At 43.8% G+C, this 22,088-nt stretch overlaps 1 long non-coding RNA gene across 1 annotated transcript in view; it reads right to left on the bottom strand.

Annotated features, from left to right (window-relative positions):
- LOC124711932 overlaps window positions 1–18,145 on the bottom strand; it is a 186,272-nt gene extending 168,127 nt beyond the window's left edge. The window contains exon 1 of the long non-coding RNA XR_007005544.1: window positions 17,994–18,145. This is a non-coding gene — a long non-coding RNA (uncharacterized LOC124711932). The remainder of the gene's footprint in view (window positions 1–17,993) is intronic.
- Between the last annotated feature and the right edge of the window lie 3,943 nt (window positions 18,146–22,088).

The raw sequence follows: 22,088 nt of genomic DNA on the forward strand, positions 1-22,088 counted from the left end.
ACCACGCGCAGGGTTTTGTTGCGTAGTTTTTCGGACAAAACCGCACGTGCAATGCGACTTTTCTCCTGTTTCTAGCAAAAGAGTAACATAAACTACCGAATCTTCGTAGAAAATGGCACTGGATTTAACAGTGGTCGTTTGAATACGATCATAAGGGATTTCAGGACAACTCCTTGACCCTAAACAACGAACAGTGTGAGGTCATCCACATGAGTGCTAAAAGGAATCCGTCAAATTTCGGTTACACGATAAATCAGTCAAATATAAAGGCTGTAAATTCGATTAAATACCTATGAATTACAATTACAAAAAACTTAAATTGGAATGAACACATAGAAGATGTGGCTAGCCAAAGACTGCGTTTTATTGGCAGGACACTTAGGTTAGGCTAGGTTAGGTTAGGTTAGAAAATGTAACAGATCTACTACGCTTACCCGTCCTCTTTTAGAATACTGCTGCGCGGTGTGGGATCCTTAGGAAATACGACTGACGGACTACATCGAAAAAGTTCAAAGAAGGGCAGCACATTCTGATTGGTTTAAATGGCTCTGAGCACTATGGGACTTAACTTATATGGTCATCAGTCCCCTACAACTTAGAACTACTTAAACCTAACTAACCTAAAGACATCACACACATCCATGCCCGAGGCAGGATTCGAACCTGCGACCGTAGCAGTCCCGCGGTTCCGGACTGCGCGCCTAGAACCACTAGACCACCGCGGCCGGCAGCACATTCTGAATTATCGCGAAATATGGGAGAGAGTGTCACTGAAATGATACAGGATTTGGGGTGGACATCATTAAAAGAAAGGCGTTTTTCGTTGCGACGGAATTTTCTCACGAAACTCCAGACACCAACTTTCACCTCCGAATGCGAAAATATTTTGTTGACACACGGAAAGATATAGGTTGTTCGTTCTTTCCGCGCGCTATACGAGACTGGAATAATGGAGAATTGTGAAGGTGGTTCGATGAACCCTCTGCCAGGCACTTAAATGTGATTTGCAGAGTATCCATGTAGATGTAGATGAAGCAACATTCAGGTACAATTTAGCTTCGACATGTGTCAATAGTCTCGATAAATTTTTCAAATGAAAACGTTGAAGTTATCTTAGTGTTGTTTGATAATGGCTAAAAAGTCGAAAACAGTAGCGTTTGTGACACACAACACCTTCATCTGCGAAACGTTTACATAGTTCAAATGTGTGTGAAATCTTATGGGACTTAACTGCTATGGTCATCAGTCCCTAAGCTTACACACTACTTAACCTAAACTATCCTAAGGACAAACACACACACCTATGCCCGAAGGAGGACTCGAACCTCCACCGGGACCAGCCACACAGTCCATGACTGCAGCGCCTGAGACCGCTCGGCTAATCGCGCGCGGCAAACGTTTAGATAGTTACACGGATGTGCATGAATTTTTGGTACGGTACATATACTTCTTGAGTCGCTGAATATTATTCATGATTTGAGTTACACTGTTCGTAATACAAAACACACCGTAAGCAAGTGTTAATTAGATTTATTCTACTTCATTTTTGTTTACATGCGATGTTCGAAAAATAACTGTTACCTGTATTTCAAATTACAAAAGGACTACGTGATTGATGTCAACTGCACCCTCTCGAAACAAAATGTGCACAGAAGAAACTTTGAGCAAAACAATTTAAAAAATGGCTCTGAGCACTATGGGACTTAACATCTATGGTCATCAGTCCCCCAGAACTTATAACTACTTAAACCTAACTAACCTAAGGACAGCACACAACACCCAGCCATCACGAGGCAGAGAAAATCCCTGACCCCGCCGGGAATCGAACCCGGGAACCCGGGCATGGGAAGCGAGAACGCTACCGCACGACCACGAGATGCGGGCAACAATTAAAAATATAAGGGTACCAGTAAACAATATTAGAAACTACTCGCCATAATCTGCTGAAGGGCAACTGATTTTAGCCCGAGAGAAAGAGGGTGCAGAGCATTTGACAAGAAAATTTATTAAAGAGTATATATAGGTCTAACTGGTAACGGTTGGGATAAATTAAGATCTAGTGTTAGAATAGCTGATGGAAACAACAGCAGCTACTGACGAATTTAAAAGCTTAATGGTGAAAATTACATATGATGGGAAACAAGAGTCAGCAAAGATGACAATGGAATTGTCTCGAATAAGATCTGATGCTCAAATGGCATTTAAAACGACAGTTAAAATCATTATTACGTAAGGCTGCCCAGTATGGTTAAAGAGAACTAAATCCAAAATTACTGGATTTCTGAAAACATGCGACAATGATAGCAAGAAAAGATAAAATAACAGAGTAAGTCATTTGAGACTGAATGTTTAAAAAGCGGTTATTGATTGTTTTATTCGGAAGAAGCAACTGCAATGGTATTCGTATGCCAAAATGAATTGAAAAGAAAGGCTACCAAAGTGTATAACGAAATGGGCACCAAATGAAAGAAAATTAAAGACGGGAAAGCGGTGAGCGCCTAATACTTGGATACAGGGGCTTCAGTCGTTAATATTTCTTAAGAGTAATGGATAAATACAGGGGGGTGGAGAAAAACAGTTAGAGATGCACTGCAATCACAGTTACTGGTAAAATGTAGGAGGATTTGTAAACAACAAATAATAATTAGATGCAAAGTTCTGGAGCTGTTTGAGCTCAGTGAGAATACATTTTGTTACGATATGTCGAAGGGCAGTAAAAGGGACGTTGGTCATTTCCTAACAGAGGCATTCACTCGCAGACTGTGTCCTACACTGTATCGACACATTACACAAACCAAAAATATTCATACAGAGCGTGTTGTCGGTGGAAAACATGTTACGAGAACAGATGTTGTCACACGTGATGGTACAGTTCACGAATTACAAAACACACAAGTCCCGCTTTCAGAATATGTGAGCACTACGAGAACCCAATTTTGTAGCGGCTCCTTCATTTAATTATTAAAAATTTGGTCTCTCTCTCTCTGTCACACACACACACACACACACACACACACACACACACACAGACACGTTACACTAGTACAATTCACGTTTATCATGACTGAAGTTCAAAGAAAGCGTCTTCCTTACAACAGCATCATTTCCAACTTCAGCAGAAGGTCGCCTAACTGAGCTGTGAGGAACAAAAAAACTCCTGGAGGACTATGAACAGAAGAGGTGTTGCCATACGACTGCTATCTCCAATACGACAGCCCGCAGCTCGTGGTCTAGTAGCTAGCGTTGCTGCCTCTGGATCACTCACTCCCAGATTTGCTTCCCGGCCGGGTTGGGGATTTTCTCTGCCCGGGGACTGGGTGTTCGTGTTGTCCCCCTCATTTCATCCTCATTACTATCATTTGTGACAGTCGCTCGATTAATGTAAAAAATTGGACTGTGAAAAAATTGGGACTTTGTACGGGCGCTGAAGACCGCGCAGTTGAGCGGTCATCACCATCGAGTACGACAACTGACTAAGCCTGGATGTGCGGTTGGCGCTCGGCTGAAAGCGGTCGTGTGACTACCTTTATCCCAGTGTAATGCGATATTTTCCTTTACCGCCAAATTTACGAAAGCAACTAAATATTTGTGACAAGCAAAAACATAAATGTTATTGCTGCTCGTTTCATTTACTGCCTGACCACTTCCTCGAAAACTGCGACAGGTTCGGAAAAACGATCAAGTATTTCTGATAAGAAAGAGTATAAGTGTAGTTGCTGGTTGCAATTTCATCTTTTCGCATTTTAGTCAGACTAAAGCCACGAAATCAAAGAAACTCATTACCGAGGGAACAAGCTTTTATATATAAATAACATTAAATATTACAGAACATACTCCTGTTGCATCGATAAGAAAGTCCCAGAGTATGCCACAAACGTGAGCATGAAAAAAAAGGCATGTCCAAAGATGCAAACCCGACATCCTTCAACTCTGTCTCTGTACGTTTCCAACCACACGATCACAGCGATCGCATACAACGTTAGGCATTACTGTTCCTCTTAAAATATCCTAAAGGCTTTAACTAATAGCTAATGTGTCGTTAATTGGCGTTTAATTATAACGAATCGTACCTAGCGTGACATGTTTGGGATTAATTTTGTATATGCTGTTGCCCTGAAATGGTATGCTTTCATAGCACGCAAGTTATAATATGGAGACAATCAAATACGAACAATCCCATATGGCATCAAAGTAGCGAGCGAGGGACGTCACGTGACCGATTTCCGACTTCAACCGAACGCGAGCCGCACACCGTGGCACTTCCTAACTTGAGTCACTCGTTCCAGCAAGGGACATGGAAGACCCTGAACAGATTGAGAGCATTGGTGACAAGGCTAGTCTGGAAAAATGGGATGAGTGCTGATGAGCTTTTTGAGTGGGGCAAGACATGACTCTGAACTCTTGCTCGTTTGCAGAAATGCTAGCGAACCTTGTGACACAGAAGACTCGTTTGCATCGAATGATCTCGCCGTTCTGGCTGCTGAACATTGCAGTCAGAAAGTGTGAAACTCTCTCTGTTATTGTAGTTTTAGATTATCCTATGTTTTAGTGTCTTTTGGACTCAGATAAATAAATACAGACATCTTAGCACAGCAATTACAATCATTGTCGTCAAATATTTGTCGTGTGTATTCCAATCTATGTCCGCAGCTCCAGTCTTTCCTCTCCGTGAGTCTGTCTAACAGCATGTTAATTACGAGGGTAATCCCAAAAGTAAGGTCTCCTATTTTTTTATAAGTACATAGACCTGTCTATTTATACAATGGTTTACATCAGTTTACAGCTTGAACATTTACCTATTTTTCGTCATAATCACCATTTCTGTCGATGCATTTTTGTAGACGCTGTGGCAGTTTTTGTATGCCCACGTCATACCAGCTCGCCGCCATGCTGCGAAGAAGGATGCCGCCACTGGCGTGATTGTTGTTTGGTCTCAGGTGTGAAGTGGTATGCCCAGGTTTCGTCACCCGTGACAATTGAGTCCAGAAAGTTGTCCTGCTCGGCTGCAAGGCGGTGAAGAAAAGCGCGGGAAGCATCAACTCGTTGCCGCATGTGGTCCTCAGTCAGCCTGCGTGGCACCCATCTTGCGCGCACCTTCCGGTAATTCAATGTTTACGTTACAATTCTGTGAGCGGTGCTTCGGAAAACCTCAGGAACCAACGTGCAGAGATCATCCAGGGTGATCCGCCGATCTTAACGCATGCTTTGCTCAACCTTCAACACTGTCTCCTCAGAAATTGAAGGTCTCCCGCTCCCTTGTTCGTCGTGAATTTCGGTCCGATCACACCACTTACGAAAATTTTTGACATCCATGCAGGACTCACCATACACTTCCGTCAATTGGCGATGGATTTCAATCGGCGCAGTGCCCTTTCCGTTCAAAAACCGAATAACTGCGTGCAATTCGCATTTGGCGGTAACATCCAACGGAAGCTCCATTCTCAACGGTTGCTAAGCCAAGACTGAGCGCCTCAGCGCGGAGTGCGCATGTTTACACACAGCGCATGAAGCACTCTTCATAACAGTGTGACCAACTGCCACACAGACAGTGTTCTGTACTTATAAAGATATAGGAGACCTTACTTTTAGGATTACCCTCGTATTTCCAGATGTTTTAAGTGGGGACGTATGATAAAACACATTGGTGCACAAAAGCTGATGTAACTTTTACTGTTTGAAGGGTAACTGAATCAATTTTTGCATATGTTGTTATTATGTTATTGGCTATAATATATATATATATTTTTTATTTTTTGTCAAATAATTTGATGAGGACGTTGCTGGATACTTTTAAAACGCATATTGTCATGTGGGGAACATTTTCTGAAAGGTTACAATACCTATCACTTTCAAAATCTGGTAGGTTATTTTTAGTAATTAGGTAAACAAACCTTTTTTTTAAAATGTATGTGTACGATAACTAGAAATTTTCATTTCACAGAAAATTTTGTCCCCAGGATGTTGTGTTATGGTAAGTACAAAGACTGTGGCAAATTTCACTTTTTTATCTCCAATGGTCCGGCAGAAAATGTTCCTAAAAATGAATGCTGCGGAAAATGCAAAAAAAGATTTTATTAGTATTTATTCCAGAAACGCGTACCTTAATGTTGGCCGACTTTTTGATATTCATCCTTCTGGCGTGGCCTTTTAGCAATACCTATCACTGAAATTTCAGAACTAGTTACAACGCACACCATCAGTCTTGTTCAATAGGTTTTCAGTGAAGCAACCTTTATCAAATCCTAGTCTCATAATGGCCATGATCCTTCCAGTGTTACAACCGCTGACCCCCAAGCAACATACGAGGAAATTTTAACAATAATAGATGAGCAAAACGTTGTGTTTAGGGGACCTCTTCTAAAATGGGCTACTGAAGCTTTCGTTCGGGTTTTGTGTTCCACTATGTGTGCATTTCTTTAATACATCTTAATTGATCGCAATGTAAATGAGCTCGCAGCCTTGTGTACTCTACAAATGTCTTCTCTGATGGCATAAAATAATAAAATATCGCAGACACGGACAGAGTCGTGTAGAAACGGTGGCGTGACACTGCTCATTGGATTGAAAGAAGGTGGCTTTTACGTCTCTTGTAGCAAGAACTCATGAAGATTGGAGACAATATTTCTAACATGCAACAGAACTATGAGATGGCGAAAAAATTTCAACTTTTTTTTACCAGTTTTACATACATGTCTCCGTAACACATATCCTGTCATTCCGTCCCTTCTTATAGTTAGTATTTACCACATATTCCACTCCTCGCCGATTCTGCGGAGACCCTTCGCAATCCACTTACTTCTAAGCATCCTTCTATAAACCCCACCTGAAATGCATCGATTCTCTTCGCTTCCATAAAATGCAATGTTCCAAATATACATTCTGAGATTAAGGCCTATGTATGAAACTTCCTCTGGCGAGGACTAACATTTGTCCCTGTGTTCACTACCTCTTACGTCCTCTATGCTTCGATTGCTAAGCTTTAATTTGCTTCCAGAATTTTTTTATCTTCATTCATTACGTGGGCACCAATTCTGGTATTAAGTTTGTCGCTAATCTCATTTCTGCAATTTCTTCATACTTCCAATTTAGTTTGTTTTAGTCTCAGTCCTTATTCTGTTCTCTGAAGATTGTTCATTCCATCGGTCTTGTAATTCTTCCGCATTTGAACAGGCTGTGGGAAAGTTTTCATTGATTCCTTGACATTCTTTCATGTTAATCCCACTTCTGACACTTCCTTTGGTTTCATTCGTTGCTTCTTCGATGTACAATTTAAGCAGTAGGAAACAAAGACTACACCCCTGCCGTACGCATTTTTTTAATCCGAGCTCTTCTCTTTCATTGTTGTAGTTCTCTCTTTCACCGTAGCTTATATCTGTTTATTTGAGGATTTCGAAAATCTCGCACCGGAATAGGCTGTCGAACGCTGTTTTTTCGGCCGGAAAATCATACGAAAATATCTTGGGTTCTCTCAAGCATTGCTTGCATTATCCAGCCAGAACTGCCTCTCTGCTGCCTTTACCTTTTCTAACTGATAGTCATCTAGTTTTGTGTTGCAGTCTTCTGCGTACTATTCTTCTCAGAAACTTGATCGGAGGAGCCTTCAAGGTGACGATATGATAGCTCCCGCATGTACACTCCTGGAAATTGAAATAAGAACACCGTGAATTCATTGTCCCAGGAAGGGGAAACTTTATTGACACATTCCTGGGGTCAGATACATCACATGATCACACTGACAGAACCACAGGCACATAGACACAGGCAACAGAGCATGCACAATGTCGGCACTAGTACAGTGTATATCCACCTTTCGCAGCAATGCAGGCTGCTATTCTCCCATGGAGACGATCGTAGAGATGCTGGATGTAGACCTGTGGAACGGCTTGCCATGCCATTTCCACCTGGCGCCTCAGTTGGACCAGCGTTCGTGCTGGACGTGCAGACCGCGTGAGACGATGCTTCATCCAGTCCCAAACATGCTCAATGGGGGACAGATCCGGAGATCTTGCTGGACAGGGTAGTTGACTTACACCTTCTAGAGCACGTTGGGTGGCACGGGATACATGCGGACGTGCATTGTCCTGTTGGAACAGCAAGTTCCCTTGCCGGTCTAGGAATAGTAGAACGATGGGTTCGATGACGGTTTGGATGTACCGTGCACTATTCGGTGTCCCCTCGACGATCACCAGTGGTGTACGGCCAGTGTAGGAGATCGCTCCCCACACATGATGCCGGGTGTTAGCCCTGTGTGCCTCGGTCGTATGCAGTCCTGATTGTGGCGCTCACCTGCACGGCGCCAAACACGGATACGACCATCATTGGCACCAAGGCAGAAGCGACTCTCATCGCTGAAGACGACACGTCTCCATTCGTCCCTCCATTCACGCCTGTCGCGACACCACTGGAGGCGGGCTGCACGATGTTGGGGCGTGAGCGGAAGACGGCCTAACGGTGTGCGGGACCGTAGCCCAGCTTCATGGAGACGGTTGCGAATGGTCCTCGCCGATACCCCAGGAGCAACAGTGTCCCTAATTTGCTGGGAAGTGGCGGTGCGGTCCCCTACGGCACTGCGTAGGATCCTACGGTCTTGGCGTGCATCCGTGCGTTGCTGCGGTCCGGTCCCAGGTCGACGGGCACGTGCACCTTCCGCCGAGCACTGGCGACAACATCGATATACTGTGGAGACCTCACGCCCCACGTGTTGAGCAATTCGGCGGTACGTCCACCCGGCCTCCCGCATGCCCACTATACGCCCTCGCTCAAAGTCCGTCAACTGCACATACGGTTCACGTCAACGCTGTCGCGGCATGCTACCAGTGTTAAAGACTGCGATGGAGCTCCGTATGCCACGGCATACTGGCTGACACTGACGGCGGCGGTGCACAAATGCTGCGCAGCTAGCGCCATTCGACGGCCAACACCGCGGTTCCTGGTGTGTCCGCTGTGCCGTGCGTGTGATCATTGCTTGTACAGCACTCTCGCAGTGTCCGGAGCAAGTATGGTGGGTCTGACACACCGGTGTCAATGTGTTCTTTTTTCCATTTCCAGGAGTGTATTATAATTAATATCTTGAGGACTGTGTGGACGATGTAATTCCGAAAGTCTTTAGTCTAATGGATTCTAGACACTAATCATTTAGCTTTCATTTTATTTAGTAACCTTAGAAATTCCGAGCGAATTGTCGCGTCTTAATGGTTTAGTTTCAAGTGTTTCAAGGCCATTCTGACTTTAACAATGGGGCCCCAGTGTCATTCGGAATGTTTGCCGGGTCTGTAAATAAATATTTACCATTGAACGACGGTACTAGCTGACGGCAATACAGTTAAACGCCACCATGCCCCTTTGTCCTCAGGCTTGAATCAGAGAATGATGAGAGACCATCACGTGCACAGGCGCAGCTTACGGAATCACCCGCACTACTATCCTGGAAGCCGTTACAAGTTGCACGTCGCCTATCTAACGGCTTAGGGGGCAACAAAAATTAGACTTCCAGTATTTAGAGCAATTATTGACCGAATTTAAGGACTTAAAATGCTGCCATAATCTACTCATTAACAGGCGTAATATTATGTTAAGGCCGTAACACAATTCTGCGTGTTTGTCTGCTGCCAACGTGACTGACGACACGAAAATATCCGGTCTTTACCCACCCATTATTTCAGAACTAGAGCACTTAGTGACTTATAACAAACCGAACACATAATTTCATACATACCGCTTGCTACAGTTCGCAGTTCGTGCAGAAAGGTTTCAGCGCAAAGCATGACGTTTTAATTTATTACTTCTTTGTTTACGGACTCTATTAGCAACACAGTTTGCAGACAATATCCACATATACTACTGAATGTGTCTCCAAAATTATATCAGGGTATATAATGTCATGAGTATTGAGATGCTTGAAAAACTAAATTTTGCTTAAAATAGAACGCAAATTACACAGACTATATTAACCCAGTATCTTACACTGAGAGCAGTTACCGACTTGTAATAAACTTTAGGTTGGTTTACATGCTTATAGTCAAATATTTAAGTTGATTGTAGAAACAGTCGTAGGTTGCAGACCTGTAATTTGTTTATTACGCGTTTCGATCGGATGGGGCTTCATCAGATAATCTGAAAGTACGCAGGGAGGACAAAGTACATACGACCAAGGTGATATGGTAGCAAAAATTCGGAGAAGAGATAAAGGCCGGCCGAAGTGGCCGTGCGGTTAAAGGCGCTGCAGTCTGGAACCGCAAGACCGCTACGGTCGCAGGTTCGAATCCTGCCTCGGGCATGGCTGTTTGTGATGTCCTTAGGTTAGTTAGGTTTAACTAGTTCTATGTTCAAGGGGACTAATGACCTCAGCAGTTGAGTTCCATAGTGCTCAGAGCCATTTGAACCAAGAGATAAAGCATAAAATCTTAGGAACTCGCGTAAAAATTAATGCCAGTGCCATACGGTACGTTAAAATTAATTCCAACAGCATATGCCACATCGAATGGAACACCACAGCAGAATATACTGGAAATGAAGAATAAATAAGCGTTATTTGGGCAACGAAAAGACAGACATCTTGATAGCGTGGAATATGACCATTTATAGCTTTGTCCTCCGAAATAAGTAATAAATAAATTACAAATGTGCAACCTAGGCCTGTTTTTACCATCAACTTATAATAAAGTTGCTGTACTAATCCGCCACCATGGAATGGAATGGTTTTCAAATATTTAACGCACTGTAAAATAATTGGACGTCTGAATGTATGTGATTCATGGGAGATCGATTCATAAGGAATCCGGGGTTTAGTGGTACTGAATAAAGTGTTGTTCAAGTACGCCGTACAGTACATAACACTACTGAACTCCTTCTCTGCGCGAGTTGTTCAAAGCTCTCACGGGTATGATAACTGCATGTTAGACGAGATCACGCCATTACTACACTAGGATCCATTGGAGCCTAAGGGTTCTCCGTTTCAAAGCACTCAGCGAACGATGCTGATTAGTAGAGTCGGACTCACATGCATGGTGGGTCACATTAGTTTTCCAGACAAACAGTAGGCTGCAGTGATAGTATTCAAACTCGTGACACAATTTATTCAGTGTTGGTAAACATGTGAAGATTATTTTGTGTGTGAAAGGGTTTTTTTTAAACGAATATATTAACAAATCGCTGGTACTAATTTCGGTGCCTTAGATGTGGTGACCATTTCGATAAAAAACAAAACCAGAATATTCACATCAGGTAATTGCTCGGTGTAAAGCCCTCCGAACGCTAAATGTAAATCATGATAGATGGTAATAATTGTAAGTAGGAACGAAGTTAAAGTCCAATGCAAAGATGATGTATCTTAAGCGAAATTTTTGCTGTAGCCTTAGTCTTCCGTCCGAAGACTGGTTTGATGCAGCTGTGGGAAGAGCATAAATAACACTAATGATAACAGTAGGGATTTATCTGGTCAGCACGCATATTATGCAAGCATCAGTTGCATTACTTGCCTTTGCAAATACCTATTATAAGAAAATGCACTTCACTATTTGTTTTTTACAGAATGCTGATAGTTACTAGGTCTCTGATCAGCCAGACTTGCCATGTGTTCTTTTGTGAGAACCAAATGTAACCGCCTGCTGGGGAGAGCCATGTTCAGTTTCTACGTTTAGCTGCTGCCGACAGCCCATCTTCGTCTTGCCGTGGTGATAAGAGAGAGTCTGTCCCGGGAGATCTGTTACCGTGTTTCCGAGATGAACTGCATCTCTTTAGTTACAAGGGCTCATCAGTACCCAGGGTTTCCTCGCTTACAGCCTCCGCCGTTGTCCCACGCATTCCCGAAAATAGAACAGAAGGGCCTTTTACGGTGCCGGCCGACAGCTTCGCCTATTGAAGATTGCATGAAGGGTCCCTCGGTAGAATGGTAGGCGTGCTTATAAGAGTTCGCCGCTATTTAACAGAAATGCCCCCCTCTTCATCCAGGATGGACTCCCAGAGGGTCTGGAGGAGACAAAACTGTAGAGTCTGTTTCACTTATTAATGAGGAACTGAGAATCAATTCCAACTTTACTCTACTGTATAAAAGAATTGGGTTCAGCCGCAGTTTCGTTCGATGCAGGATTAATTTTACCGCGAATGAGTTAAAGGACTGGGAGGGCAAGGAGAAATGAGTCGGTCATCGGCTGCCGAAACCTTTGCGGTGTCTTTGTCTCCGTATAGCCCTGGCAGAAATGGGTCCATAGCGCCCCACACTCAAATCGACAGAGATCTGACTCGCAGGAGACGGTTGGGATCAACCCTTGTGGTTCTGCAGCATTTGTGGTTATCGTGCGCGCTGGTTTTACGCAAGTGGAAACACAGTCTCCGCAACATTCAACATCCGATCTAGCAGCCGTCCACATCGGAAACCCGATTTCGTGTGTAATCTCCGACGTAATGCAACCCATACATGCTGCGCCAACTATCACCCCCCGTTAATCCATTCAGTCCCACTAGTTTCTGCTTCAAACCACCAGTTTATTATTATTATTTTTTTTAAAATAGCAGTGCCTTCCGTGTAAAACTATCAGTGTTGCCGCAAGACAGATTGCACGCGGTACACCGAGTTACTTCCACGATTGTAATGCAGTGCAGCAGTCGCTTACAGTACTCAGAGCAACACTCGCCGTGGAGTGTATGCTACGTGACTGTAGGAGACTTGCGTCTGCAAATTTTTGTAACATTATTTACAATTTGTACAGAAACCAGATGGCAGTTATAAGAGTCGAGGGGTATGAAAGGGAAGCAGTGGTTGGGAAGGGAGTGAGACAGGGTTGTAGCCTTTCCCCGATGTTGTTCAATCTGTATATTGAGGAAGCAGTAAAAGAAACAAAACAAAAATTCGGAGTAGGTATTAAAATCCAAGGAGAAGAAATAAAAACTTTGAGGTTCGCCGATGACACTGTAATTCTGTCAGAGACAGCAAAGGACTTGGAGGAGCAGTTGAACGGAATGGACAATGTCTTGAAAGGAGGATATGAGATCAACATCAACAAAAGCAATACGAGGATCATGGAATGTAGTCGAATTAAGTCGGGTGATGCTGAGGGAATTAGATTAGGAAATGAGACACTTAAAGTAGTAAAGGAGTTTTGCTATTTGGGGAGCAAAATAACTGATGATGGTCGAAGTAGAGAGGATATAAAATGTAGACTGGCAATGGCAAGGAAATCGTTTCTGAAGAAGAGAAATTTGTTAACATCGAGTATAGATTTAAGTGTCAGGAAGTCGTTTCTGAAAGTATTTGTATGGAGTGTAGCCATGTACGGAAGTGAAACATGGACGATAAATAGTTTGGACAAGAAGAGAATAGAAGCTTTCGAAATGTGGTGCTACAGAAGAATGCTGAAGATTAGATGGGTAGATCACATAACTAATGAGGAGGTATTGAATAGAATTGGGGAGAAGAGGAGTTTGTGGCACAACGTGTCTAGAAGAAGGGATCGGTTGGTAGGACATGTTCTGAGGCATCAAGGGATCACCAATTTAGTATTGGAGGGCAGAGTGGAGGGTAAAAATCGTAGAGGGAGACCAAGAGATGAATACACTAAGCAGATTCAGAAGGATGTAGGCTGCAGTAGGTACTGGGAGATGAAGAAGCTTGCACAGGATAGAGTAGCATGGAGAGCTGCATCAAACCGGTCTCAGGACTGAAGACTACAACAACATTTCCTTGACGTGAGATTTTTTGCGTAGTGTTCATACTGAGCAGGTCACTGACGGTGAAAGCAGGTACATCCAAGTCACTTATGGCATATTTCAGTTTGTACTAGTGCTTGATAAATGGTTTCGACAGGGAACCACTGGGGCTGTATGTACTTTCATAACTAATTTTGTAATTCGTTGTAAATTTATTAAATTTTATGCCCGCTTGTTTATTGTTATTTAGGACTATAATTCGTTTTGGGTATTATGAGTTCATGGATGTTTCGAGACGTCATGCATGATCGAAATGTCCGTCTTTTAGAAAAAGAAATCCCGAGTGATTTGTATCAGAGACATCTGAGGCAGAAACTGACCCTAGGGATGCTTGTGTGAATGGTCTCCGTCCGGCAAGTACGGTACATCGGGAACTTCAACTCCTTTGCCAGGTCCTGAACCGCTCTTTGAAAACGCAGTTCATGACAATGCTGATGGCGACAGTGAAGATGAGCCTGCCATGATAAACATTAAAACATGGTCTACATCGCACAAATTAGCATCTGTGCATGACTTCTGTGAAGAGATCTGACCAAATGTTGATGCATACTGTGAATCTCCCGTAGAAGGCTTTCTGAGCTTGTTTCCACAGGAGATGATGAGAGGCTGATAACAGTATGACCAAGTCCTTCCAAAGCGAACTACCTCCACAAAATAATCTGTTCTTTGCTTTTTCTCAGTTTCTTGATGTACTCGTCGCTTATGATGCTAATAAAAGTTAATTTAGCAAAAAAATTTAATTTATATATAATTTATGTTGTTGGGACTTAAAGTGATGCAGGTCGCTTAACTCACGACTTGAGTAGCTGCACCCACAACACCCTTGCCTGTAATAGGTTGCCCAAATACTGTGTTTGCACTCGCGCCACACGAGATATCTAGCACAACATTCGAGTTTCCTACATGGTAAGTCATCAAGTAAGACAACTCCAACCGCGACTTTTGGTCTCGCGGCTTTAAACTGCTCCAAGAGATGTCTCAGTAATTCCGGCAACGGCTGCGTCATAATCCTACTGTATTTAAAATCCTACGACCACAAATCGGAAACTCATTGCCTTGAATCTAATAGTTAATGCTGCGAATGGTCTATTAAAGAATTCACGGCAATCCGTTTTCCGTAAAACGCCAAATATGTTTTCATGATTATGGCACAATGAATGGGTATCTGCTTATGAACATTTTAATGTATGTCTTTAACAGTCTACCTTATATGTGACTTCCGTAGAGCCACTGCAGGAACTAACAACGTGCTGTGATTTTATATTAAGATGGTATCCGTTCTTTCGGACATATCCGAAAGAACAGATACCATTGTTGACCTTGCAGCCCTCGAAGAACGAAATTACAATGAAATCCAGACCTTTAACTGCTTACAGGCGTTGATAAATATCAACGGGGACCTTTGAAAATGTGCGCCCCGACCGGGACTCGAACCCGGGATCTCTTGCTTACATAGGAGACGCTCTATCCGTCTGCGCCACCGAGGACACAGAAGACATTGCGACTGCAGGGACTTACCTCTGGCACGCTCCCCGTGAGACCCACATTCCCAATTTACTGTGCACACACTACATTTGTAGTGCCCCTGCCCACTATACTCATTACTCGCGACAGTCAATCTACCGATTCCCGTAAGAGTTCGGGCAATGTCAGTGCATCCGCACTGAAGAAGGTCATTGGCCGGTGAGCCATCTTCATATAGATATTGTAAATAACTTTAAGTTGAAATTCAAATTCTGTAATATTATCTTGGAACTCTTCATGTTACAGCACGTTTTAAGCAATTATTAGCGCTGTTTGTGACATATTTTCTGTGCTCTTTTTTTCTGTTGCCGTCTTTTTACTTAGCGATCATCTTGTCATCCATTCAGAGATATGTTATTTATCTGCAGGAAAGTTGTGAACTGTCTGAATGGATGACGTGGTGTTCGCTAAGTAAAAAGACGGCAACAGAAAAAAAGAGCACAGAAAATATGTCACAAACAGCGCCAATAATTGCTTAAAACGTGCTGTAAGATTAAAAAAAAACCACTGATGATAATGATATCTGTCGCCGAAACTAGTTTGGGATAATAAAGAAATAAACGAATAACAAGGTGTTTTGCATCAAGGCGGACTCAATTTCTGATATTACTGTTTTTCAAATTCTGTATTGTAACAATTTTCAGACTGAGAAATAAAAAGTCTCACTGTAGACAGCACAAAAAGTAAAACAACAAACAATGTCCGTATAAGACGGAACATCTCACCAATTTTTGTCAGCAAGCACATAAACAAAGAAGAGCATCAATATCCAAAAAGATGATTAACAGTCTCACTGGGCGCAGCTCACGAGTTGTCCTCACAGCTTCCTGCTACTTCGAAATTTCGCAGATGCTTTCTGCATACCTCGTGGGACCAGCATCCCTGCGAGGAACATTATTGCGGAGTTGTGCAGAAGAGCTACGTTTTTCAATATATTACATCTATTTTGTTTCTCTTTTTCATTAATTATCACAGCAATATTCTACGAATGGTGTACAAAAATTGGCAAGTATTTCATTATTGTAACCATTTTCGCTTTAATATTATAAACCTTTGCTTTGTATTTCGCATGCTTTCTTAATCCATAGTTGCTATGAGTACTAATTTTTTTCAACCTCCGATCGGTCGCGAAATGGAGACTACAGTTATAATCGAAACTGCTTTATTTGTGACTTTTAGCTACACCTTCCAGCGCCACTTCTCTACATAGTCGCTGCTCCGACTTGGACATTTGTCGTAGTGTGGTACCAACTTTCTAATAACCTCATCATAGAAGACAAGCGCCAGAAACTTCTATCAGCTCCCTACTGTGGCCTGCAGCTCACTGACTGTGTCAAAATGTTGTCCTTATAGGCAGCGGTTCGTGTGAGCGAAGGATGAAAAAGAGAGGGAGTCAATTCCGGGCTATATGGTGGATGATCAAACCACTTCACACCGAAAACGCTGAAGCAGAGGAGATTTTCGTTACCCCTACAATGTGCGACCGAAAATTGTCATGAGGAAGGAAACGCACGGAAGCTACATTATGTGGGAGACATGAAATCAGTCTAAATCCCTCAGCAGGCACTTCGAACTTGACGGGAAACACTATTGTTCTAGGCTCACTATATTCTCGGAGCTGAAAAGTGTGACTTGGCGCAATAGATGGGAATACTAGAGACAGTGCGCATCAGAACTGCGTAGAGCTTCACCGGATTTTCACTGTTGTTTTAATTTCGCCACCGATCGGAGGAGAACAAAAAATAGCCCTCGTACATTCCTAGTGAATTACACATTTTTTGTCTGTACGAAAGACTTTTACATTGAATTTCCTCAGTACGTTTTTCAATATATTGCATCTATTTTGTTTCTCTTTTTCATTAGTTATCACAGCAATATTCTACGAATGGTGTACAAAAATTGGCAAGTATTTGATTATTGTAACCATTTTCGCTTTAATATTATAAACCTTTGCTTTGTATTTCGCATGCTTTCTTAATCCATAGTTGCTATGGGTACTAATTTTTTTCAACCTCCGATCGGTCGCGAAATGGAGACTACAGTTTAAAATCGAAACTGCTTTATTTGTGACTTTTAGCTACACCTTCCAGCGCTACTTCTCTACATAGTCGCCGCTCCGACTTGGACATTTGTCGTAGTGTGGTACCAACTTTCTAATAACCTCATCATAGAAGACAAGCGCCAGCCCTACTGTGGCCTGCAGCTCACTGACTGTGTCAAAATGCTGTCGTTATAGCCAGCGGTTCGTGTGAGCGAAGGATGAAAAAGAGAGGGAACCAATTCCGGGCTATATGGTGGGTGATCAAACCACTTCACATCGAAAACGCTGAAGCAGAGGAGATTTTCGTTACCCCTACAATGTGCGACCGAAAATTATCATGAAGAAGGAAACGCACGGCAGCTACATTATGTGGGAGACATGAAATCAGTCTAAATCCCTCAGCAGCACTTCGCACTTGACGGGAAACACTATTGTTCTAGGCTCACTATATTCCCAGATCTGAATAGTGTAACTTGGCGCAATAGATGGGAATACTAGAGACAGTGCGCATTAGAACTGCGCAGAGCTTCACCGGATTTTCACTGTTGTTTTAATTTCGCCACCGATCGGAGGAGGACAAAAAATAGCCCTCGTACATCCCTAGTGAAGTACACATTTTTTGTCTGTACGAAAGACTTTTACATTGAATTTCCTCAGTACACAGAACTCTGTTAAATATTTGCTTTAGCAGTGCCGACTTAAGGCATTATGTTCATTACCGTACCAAGGTTCTAATCGCCCACACTTCTTCTGTGTGTTGGGCTCCTTCTACGGGTCTCCAGAATTCTGTAGTTGCTGCGCATGCAACAGCTGAGTACTGCAGGATCGTCGTTCTTTCGTCGTCCTTCCAAGGCACTGAAGGCAGACGGGGATCGTCCTTTCTGTAAAATAATTTGAATTAGTGATGCCAAGAGATTTTCTTGAAACGTGTTTGTGATTTTCTTAAGAGTAATTGTAACATACTGCATTTCGCGTACAGAGGAGCTGGGGCAACTAATCTTCAATATGATGATGTTTGCACATGGTACACTCATGTTCAGTATTTTCTTAATTAGGCCGGTCGGGGTGGCCGAGCGGTTCTAGGAGCTACAGTCTGCAACCGCGCGACCGCTACCGTCGCAGGTTCGAGTCCTGCCTCGGGCATGGATGTGTGTGATGTCCTTAGGTTAGTTAGGTTTAAGTGGTTCTAATTTCTAGGGGACTGATGACCTCAGAAGTGAAGTCCCATAGTGCTCAGAGCCATTTGAACCAATTTTCTTAATTAATTAGTGCGGTTAACATAAATTAGCTTCACGGTGTGGGACTGTTTAAATACTCAGTACATAAAATAGCATCACAATGTAGGTCTTAAGGGCAATAAAAGCCATCACTAGATGACTAAATGGCAAGTGATAATTGCGTCAGTGAGGAACTTGCTGTATAGAAGGTGTCGTTTGACATCAGGCCGTAAAGTCGTGTTACTTTCATTACTCGTAGAGGCGGCTGTAGTAGGAGCTAACGTCATCAGCAGTTACAGCCGCGTTCCCCTTCAAAGCAGTATACGTCGTTACGAGTCACAGTCACGGGGTTTTCACTGCCATTCTAAAAAATAAACGTGAGTGTGACACTTGGTGTCCATTTCTCTCCATGTTCATCCTTGAATGCGACACATATTTCCCAACGCTGGAATGGTCTTATATTGAAAATGGTGTCACGCTATGGTTTCATCATCCGGGGAAATATGAAGAAGTCACCAGGTGGCATGTCAACGGAATATAGGGAACTTGGTTTCAGGCAAAATTTGAGAGCCCACGGAAGCAGCCTCTGTAACTGAGTTCCTCTGTATCTACATCAGTGCTCCGCACGTCGCTTGACTGTGTGTGGTGGAGGCTGCTTCTGGTACCACTAACAGAGCCCCTTTTCCCTGTTACACTCGCGAATAGCGCGCGGGAAGAATGATTGTCGGTAAGCCTGTGTTTTAGCTTAATTTTTCGAATTTTTTCACTGCGGTCATTTCGCGAGATGTATGTGGGATGAAGTAATATTTTTTGCCGACTCTTCCAGGAAAGTTGTCTCTCGAAATGTCAATAGTAAACTTATGGCGCGTCTCTTCGTTGGATCTTTCTCTCTCTCTCTCTCTCTCTCTCTCTCTCTCTCTCTCTCTTATCAGTGCTAACGGGTAAGGGTCCCAAATTGATGAACAATAGTCAAGCATCGGTAGTTTCCAGCAGTTTCTCATTAATGGTCTAGTTGTGGAGTACTGGCTTTATTTTCCCGTGTACTCGCAATACGTTGCATTTATTTACGTTCAGGATCAGCTGCCAGACCTGCATCATTCATCAATCCTCTGCAGGTCATTCTGCAAATCTATTCTGTCTTCTGACTTTACTACTTTGTTACAGACAATCGCATCATCTGCAAACTGTCTTAAAGAGATAAATGAGGTTGGTGTGTTACATAGGAAGAGAGCACATGCTTTGGCAAATCTATGGCCGCTGGTTGGGGTAAAAACAGCGTCTTCCTTTACGGAAATACGGTAACTTATTTATATTCACTGTAAACCGTAAAGGTCTTATCACACTTCCTTGCGATACTTCAGAAACTTCCTTTACATCTGTCGATTTCATTCCGTTAAGAGCAACGTGTTGAGTTCTACGTGCAAGGAAGTCCTGAATCCAGTCGCAAATCTGGTCCGATACTCGGTAAGGTCGTATTTTTTTCACTAGACGGCGGTGCGGGACGGTGTCAAATGCCTTCCTGAAGTCAGGGAACATACAGCGCAAGACGTCGGGAACGGAGTCATGACTGATTTTTTCTTTCTTGGCTTTCACCACCACTGTGACAAGCCAGGATTCAAACACTGGGGCCTTCACATCAGCTGCCGTTCCAGGTTCCTTATACACGGGCTGACTCAGCTGCCCCCCACCTATGGGTATTATGCAACCCACAACGCCTTCAAAGATCACGTCCAAGATTTTCTGATTCTCATGTTCGCTCCCATCAAACTATTTGTCCTAAAGAAAAAATAAACAGGATCTTTGTGTAGGAAATTTAATGTACTCAAATTTTGTACTGAGGCACCTTTTCGGTAGAGGCCACAGTTTTCGAATTATTCAAGGAAAACCAGGATTTCCACTAGTTCTGGAAATCAGGAAATATCAGGGAATTTCAAACACGTCAGGGAAATCAGGTAAATATGAGGGAAATTTGAAAAAAACACTGGAAAAATCTCACCTTTGGCTCAGTAGATGATATGGTTTGTTTACTGAGGTGTCATGCATCGTAGATGGTTGGGTGCAGCTGAGTACGTGCGCCGCTTCCCCCTTCCCTCAGTCCTACAGTTTCGCCCCTTTCTATCACTCCCCTCAGCTTGCAGTCTGTGCCGCCACCACTTCTTGCGGCTAGCGTAGCAGCTGCCGACGAGCTGCAGGGAGGCGTGAGGAGTCGTTTGTTTGGATATGATTCTCAGAGACTGTTGACGCCGAGGCCGGACACGGCGGTCGTGTGTGCATGAGTTGTATTTGAGTGATTGTGTGAATGTGTGTGTGCTCTCGTTTTCTGACAAAAGCTATGGCTGAAAATTTAGTTGTGAGTGTGCAGCTAAAGGTGCTGATGGCCGCGGTCAGCCGTCTTCAGGCTGCTGCCTCGGGGTGTAGCGGCAGTGGGGAGTCTGGTGCGTCGCATGGTACACCCCAGGTGTTACATGCTTCACCCACGGTCCCTGCTGTCGAGACATCTTCGCGGGTACCGGGCGCGGTTGGGCCACCCTCTCCCCAAGGGGAGTGGCGGGTTCAACGGTGTTCGCGCCGCACGAGGCGGAGGGCCAATGTGGAGGCTGGCCGTGTGGCATCGTCCGCTCTGCCTGTGAGTGGACACGTGGCCGCTCCTGCAGCAAGGTCCGAGCAGGCACACGGGGTGAGGGGTTTATTAGTGATTGGGAGCTCCAACGTTAGGCGGGTGATGGGGCCCCTTAGGGAAATAGCGGAAAGTTCGGGGAAGAAGGCCAGTGTTCACTCTGTCTGCTTGCCGGGGCGTCTCATCCGAGATGTGGAGGAGGCCCTGCCGGCGGCGATAGAGAGCACTGGGTGCACCCGACTGCAAATTGTTGCTCATGTCGGCACCAATGACCCCTGCCGTCTGAGTTCAGAGGTCATCCTCAGTTCATACAGGCGGCTGGCGGCTTTGTTGAAGGCGAAAAGCCTCGCTCGAGGGGGGGAATCTGAGCTAACTATTTGTAGTATCGTTCCCAGAACCGATCGCGGTCCTCTGGTTTGGAGCCGAGTGGAAGGCTTAAACCAAAGGCTCACACGATTCTGCGGAGATCTGGGGTGCAAATTTCTCGACCTCCGCTATCGGATGGAGAAATGTATGGTCCCCCTGAATAGGCCAGGCGTGCACTACACGCGGGAAGCGGGTACAAGGGTAGCGGAGTACGTGTGGAGTGCACATGTGGATTTTTTAGATTAGAGAATTCCCTCCCTAGGCCCGACAAGACGCCTCCTGAGACGCGACAAGGTAGTAGTAGGCAAAACGCAACAGGGAATAACAATATTAATGTGCTAATAGTAAACGGCAGGAGCGTCTATAGAAAGGTCCCAGAACTGCTCTCATTAATAAACAGTCACAATGCACACATAGTATTACGGACGGAAAATTGGCTGAAACCAGGTATAAACAGTAATGAAATTCTAAACTCAGATTGGAGACAGGCTGGACAGTGAAGTGGGAGGCGTTTTTATAGCGATAAAAAGTGCAATAGTACAGAAGGAAATTGACGGAGATCCGAAATATGAAATACTTTGGCTGAAGGTCACGGTTAAAGCAGGCTCAAACATGGTAA

Source organism: Schistocerca piceifrons, chromosome 8 (assembly GCF_021461385.2).
Source record: "Schistocerca piceifrons isolate TAMUIC-IGC-003096 chromosome 8, iqSchPice1.1, whole genome shotgun sequence".
NCBI lineage: Eukaryota > Metazoa > Arthropoda > Insecta > Orthoptera > Acrididae > Schistocerca > Schistocerca piceifrons.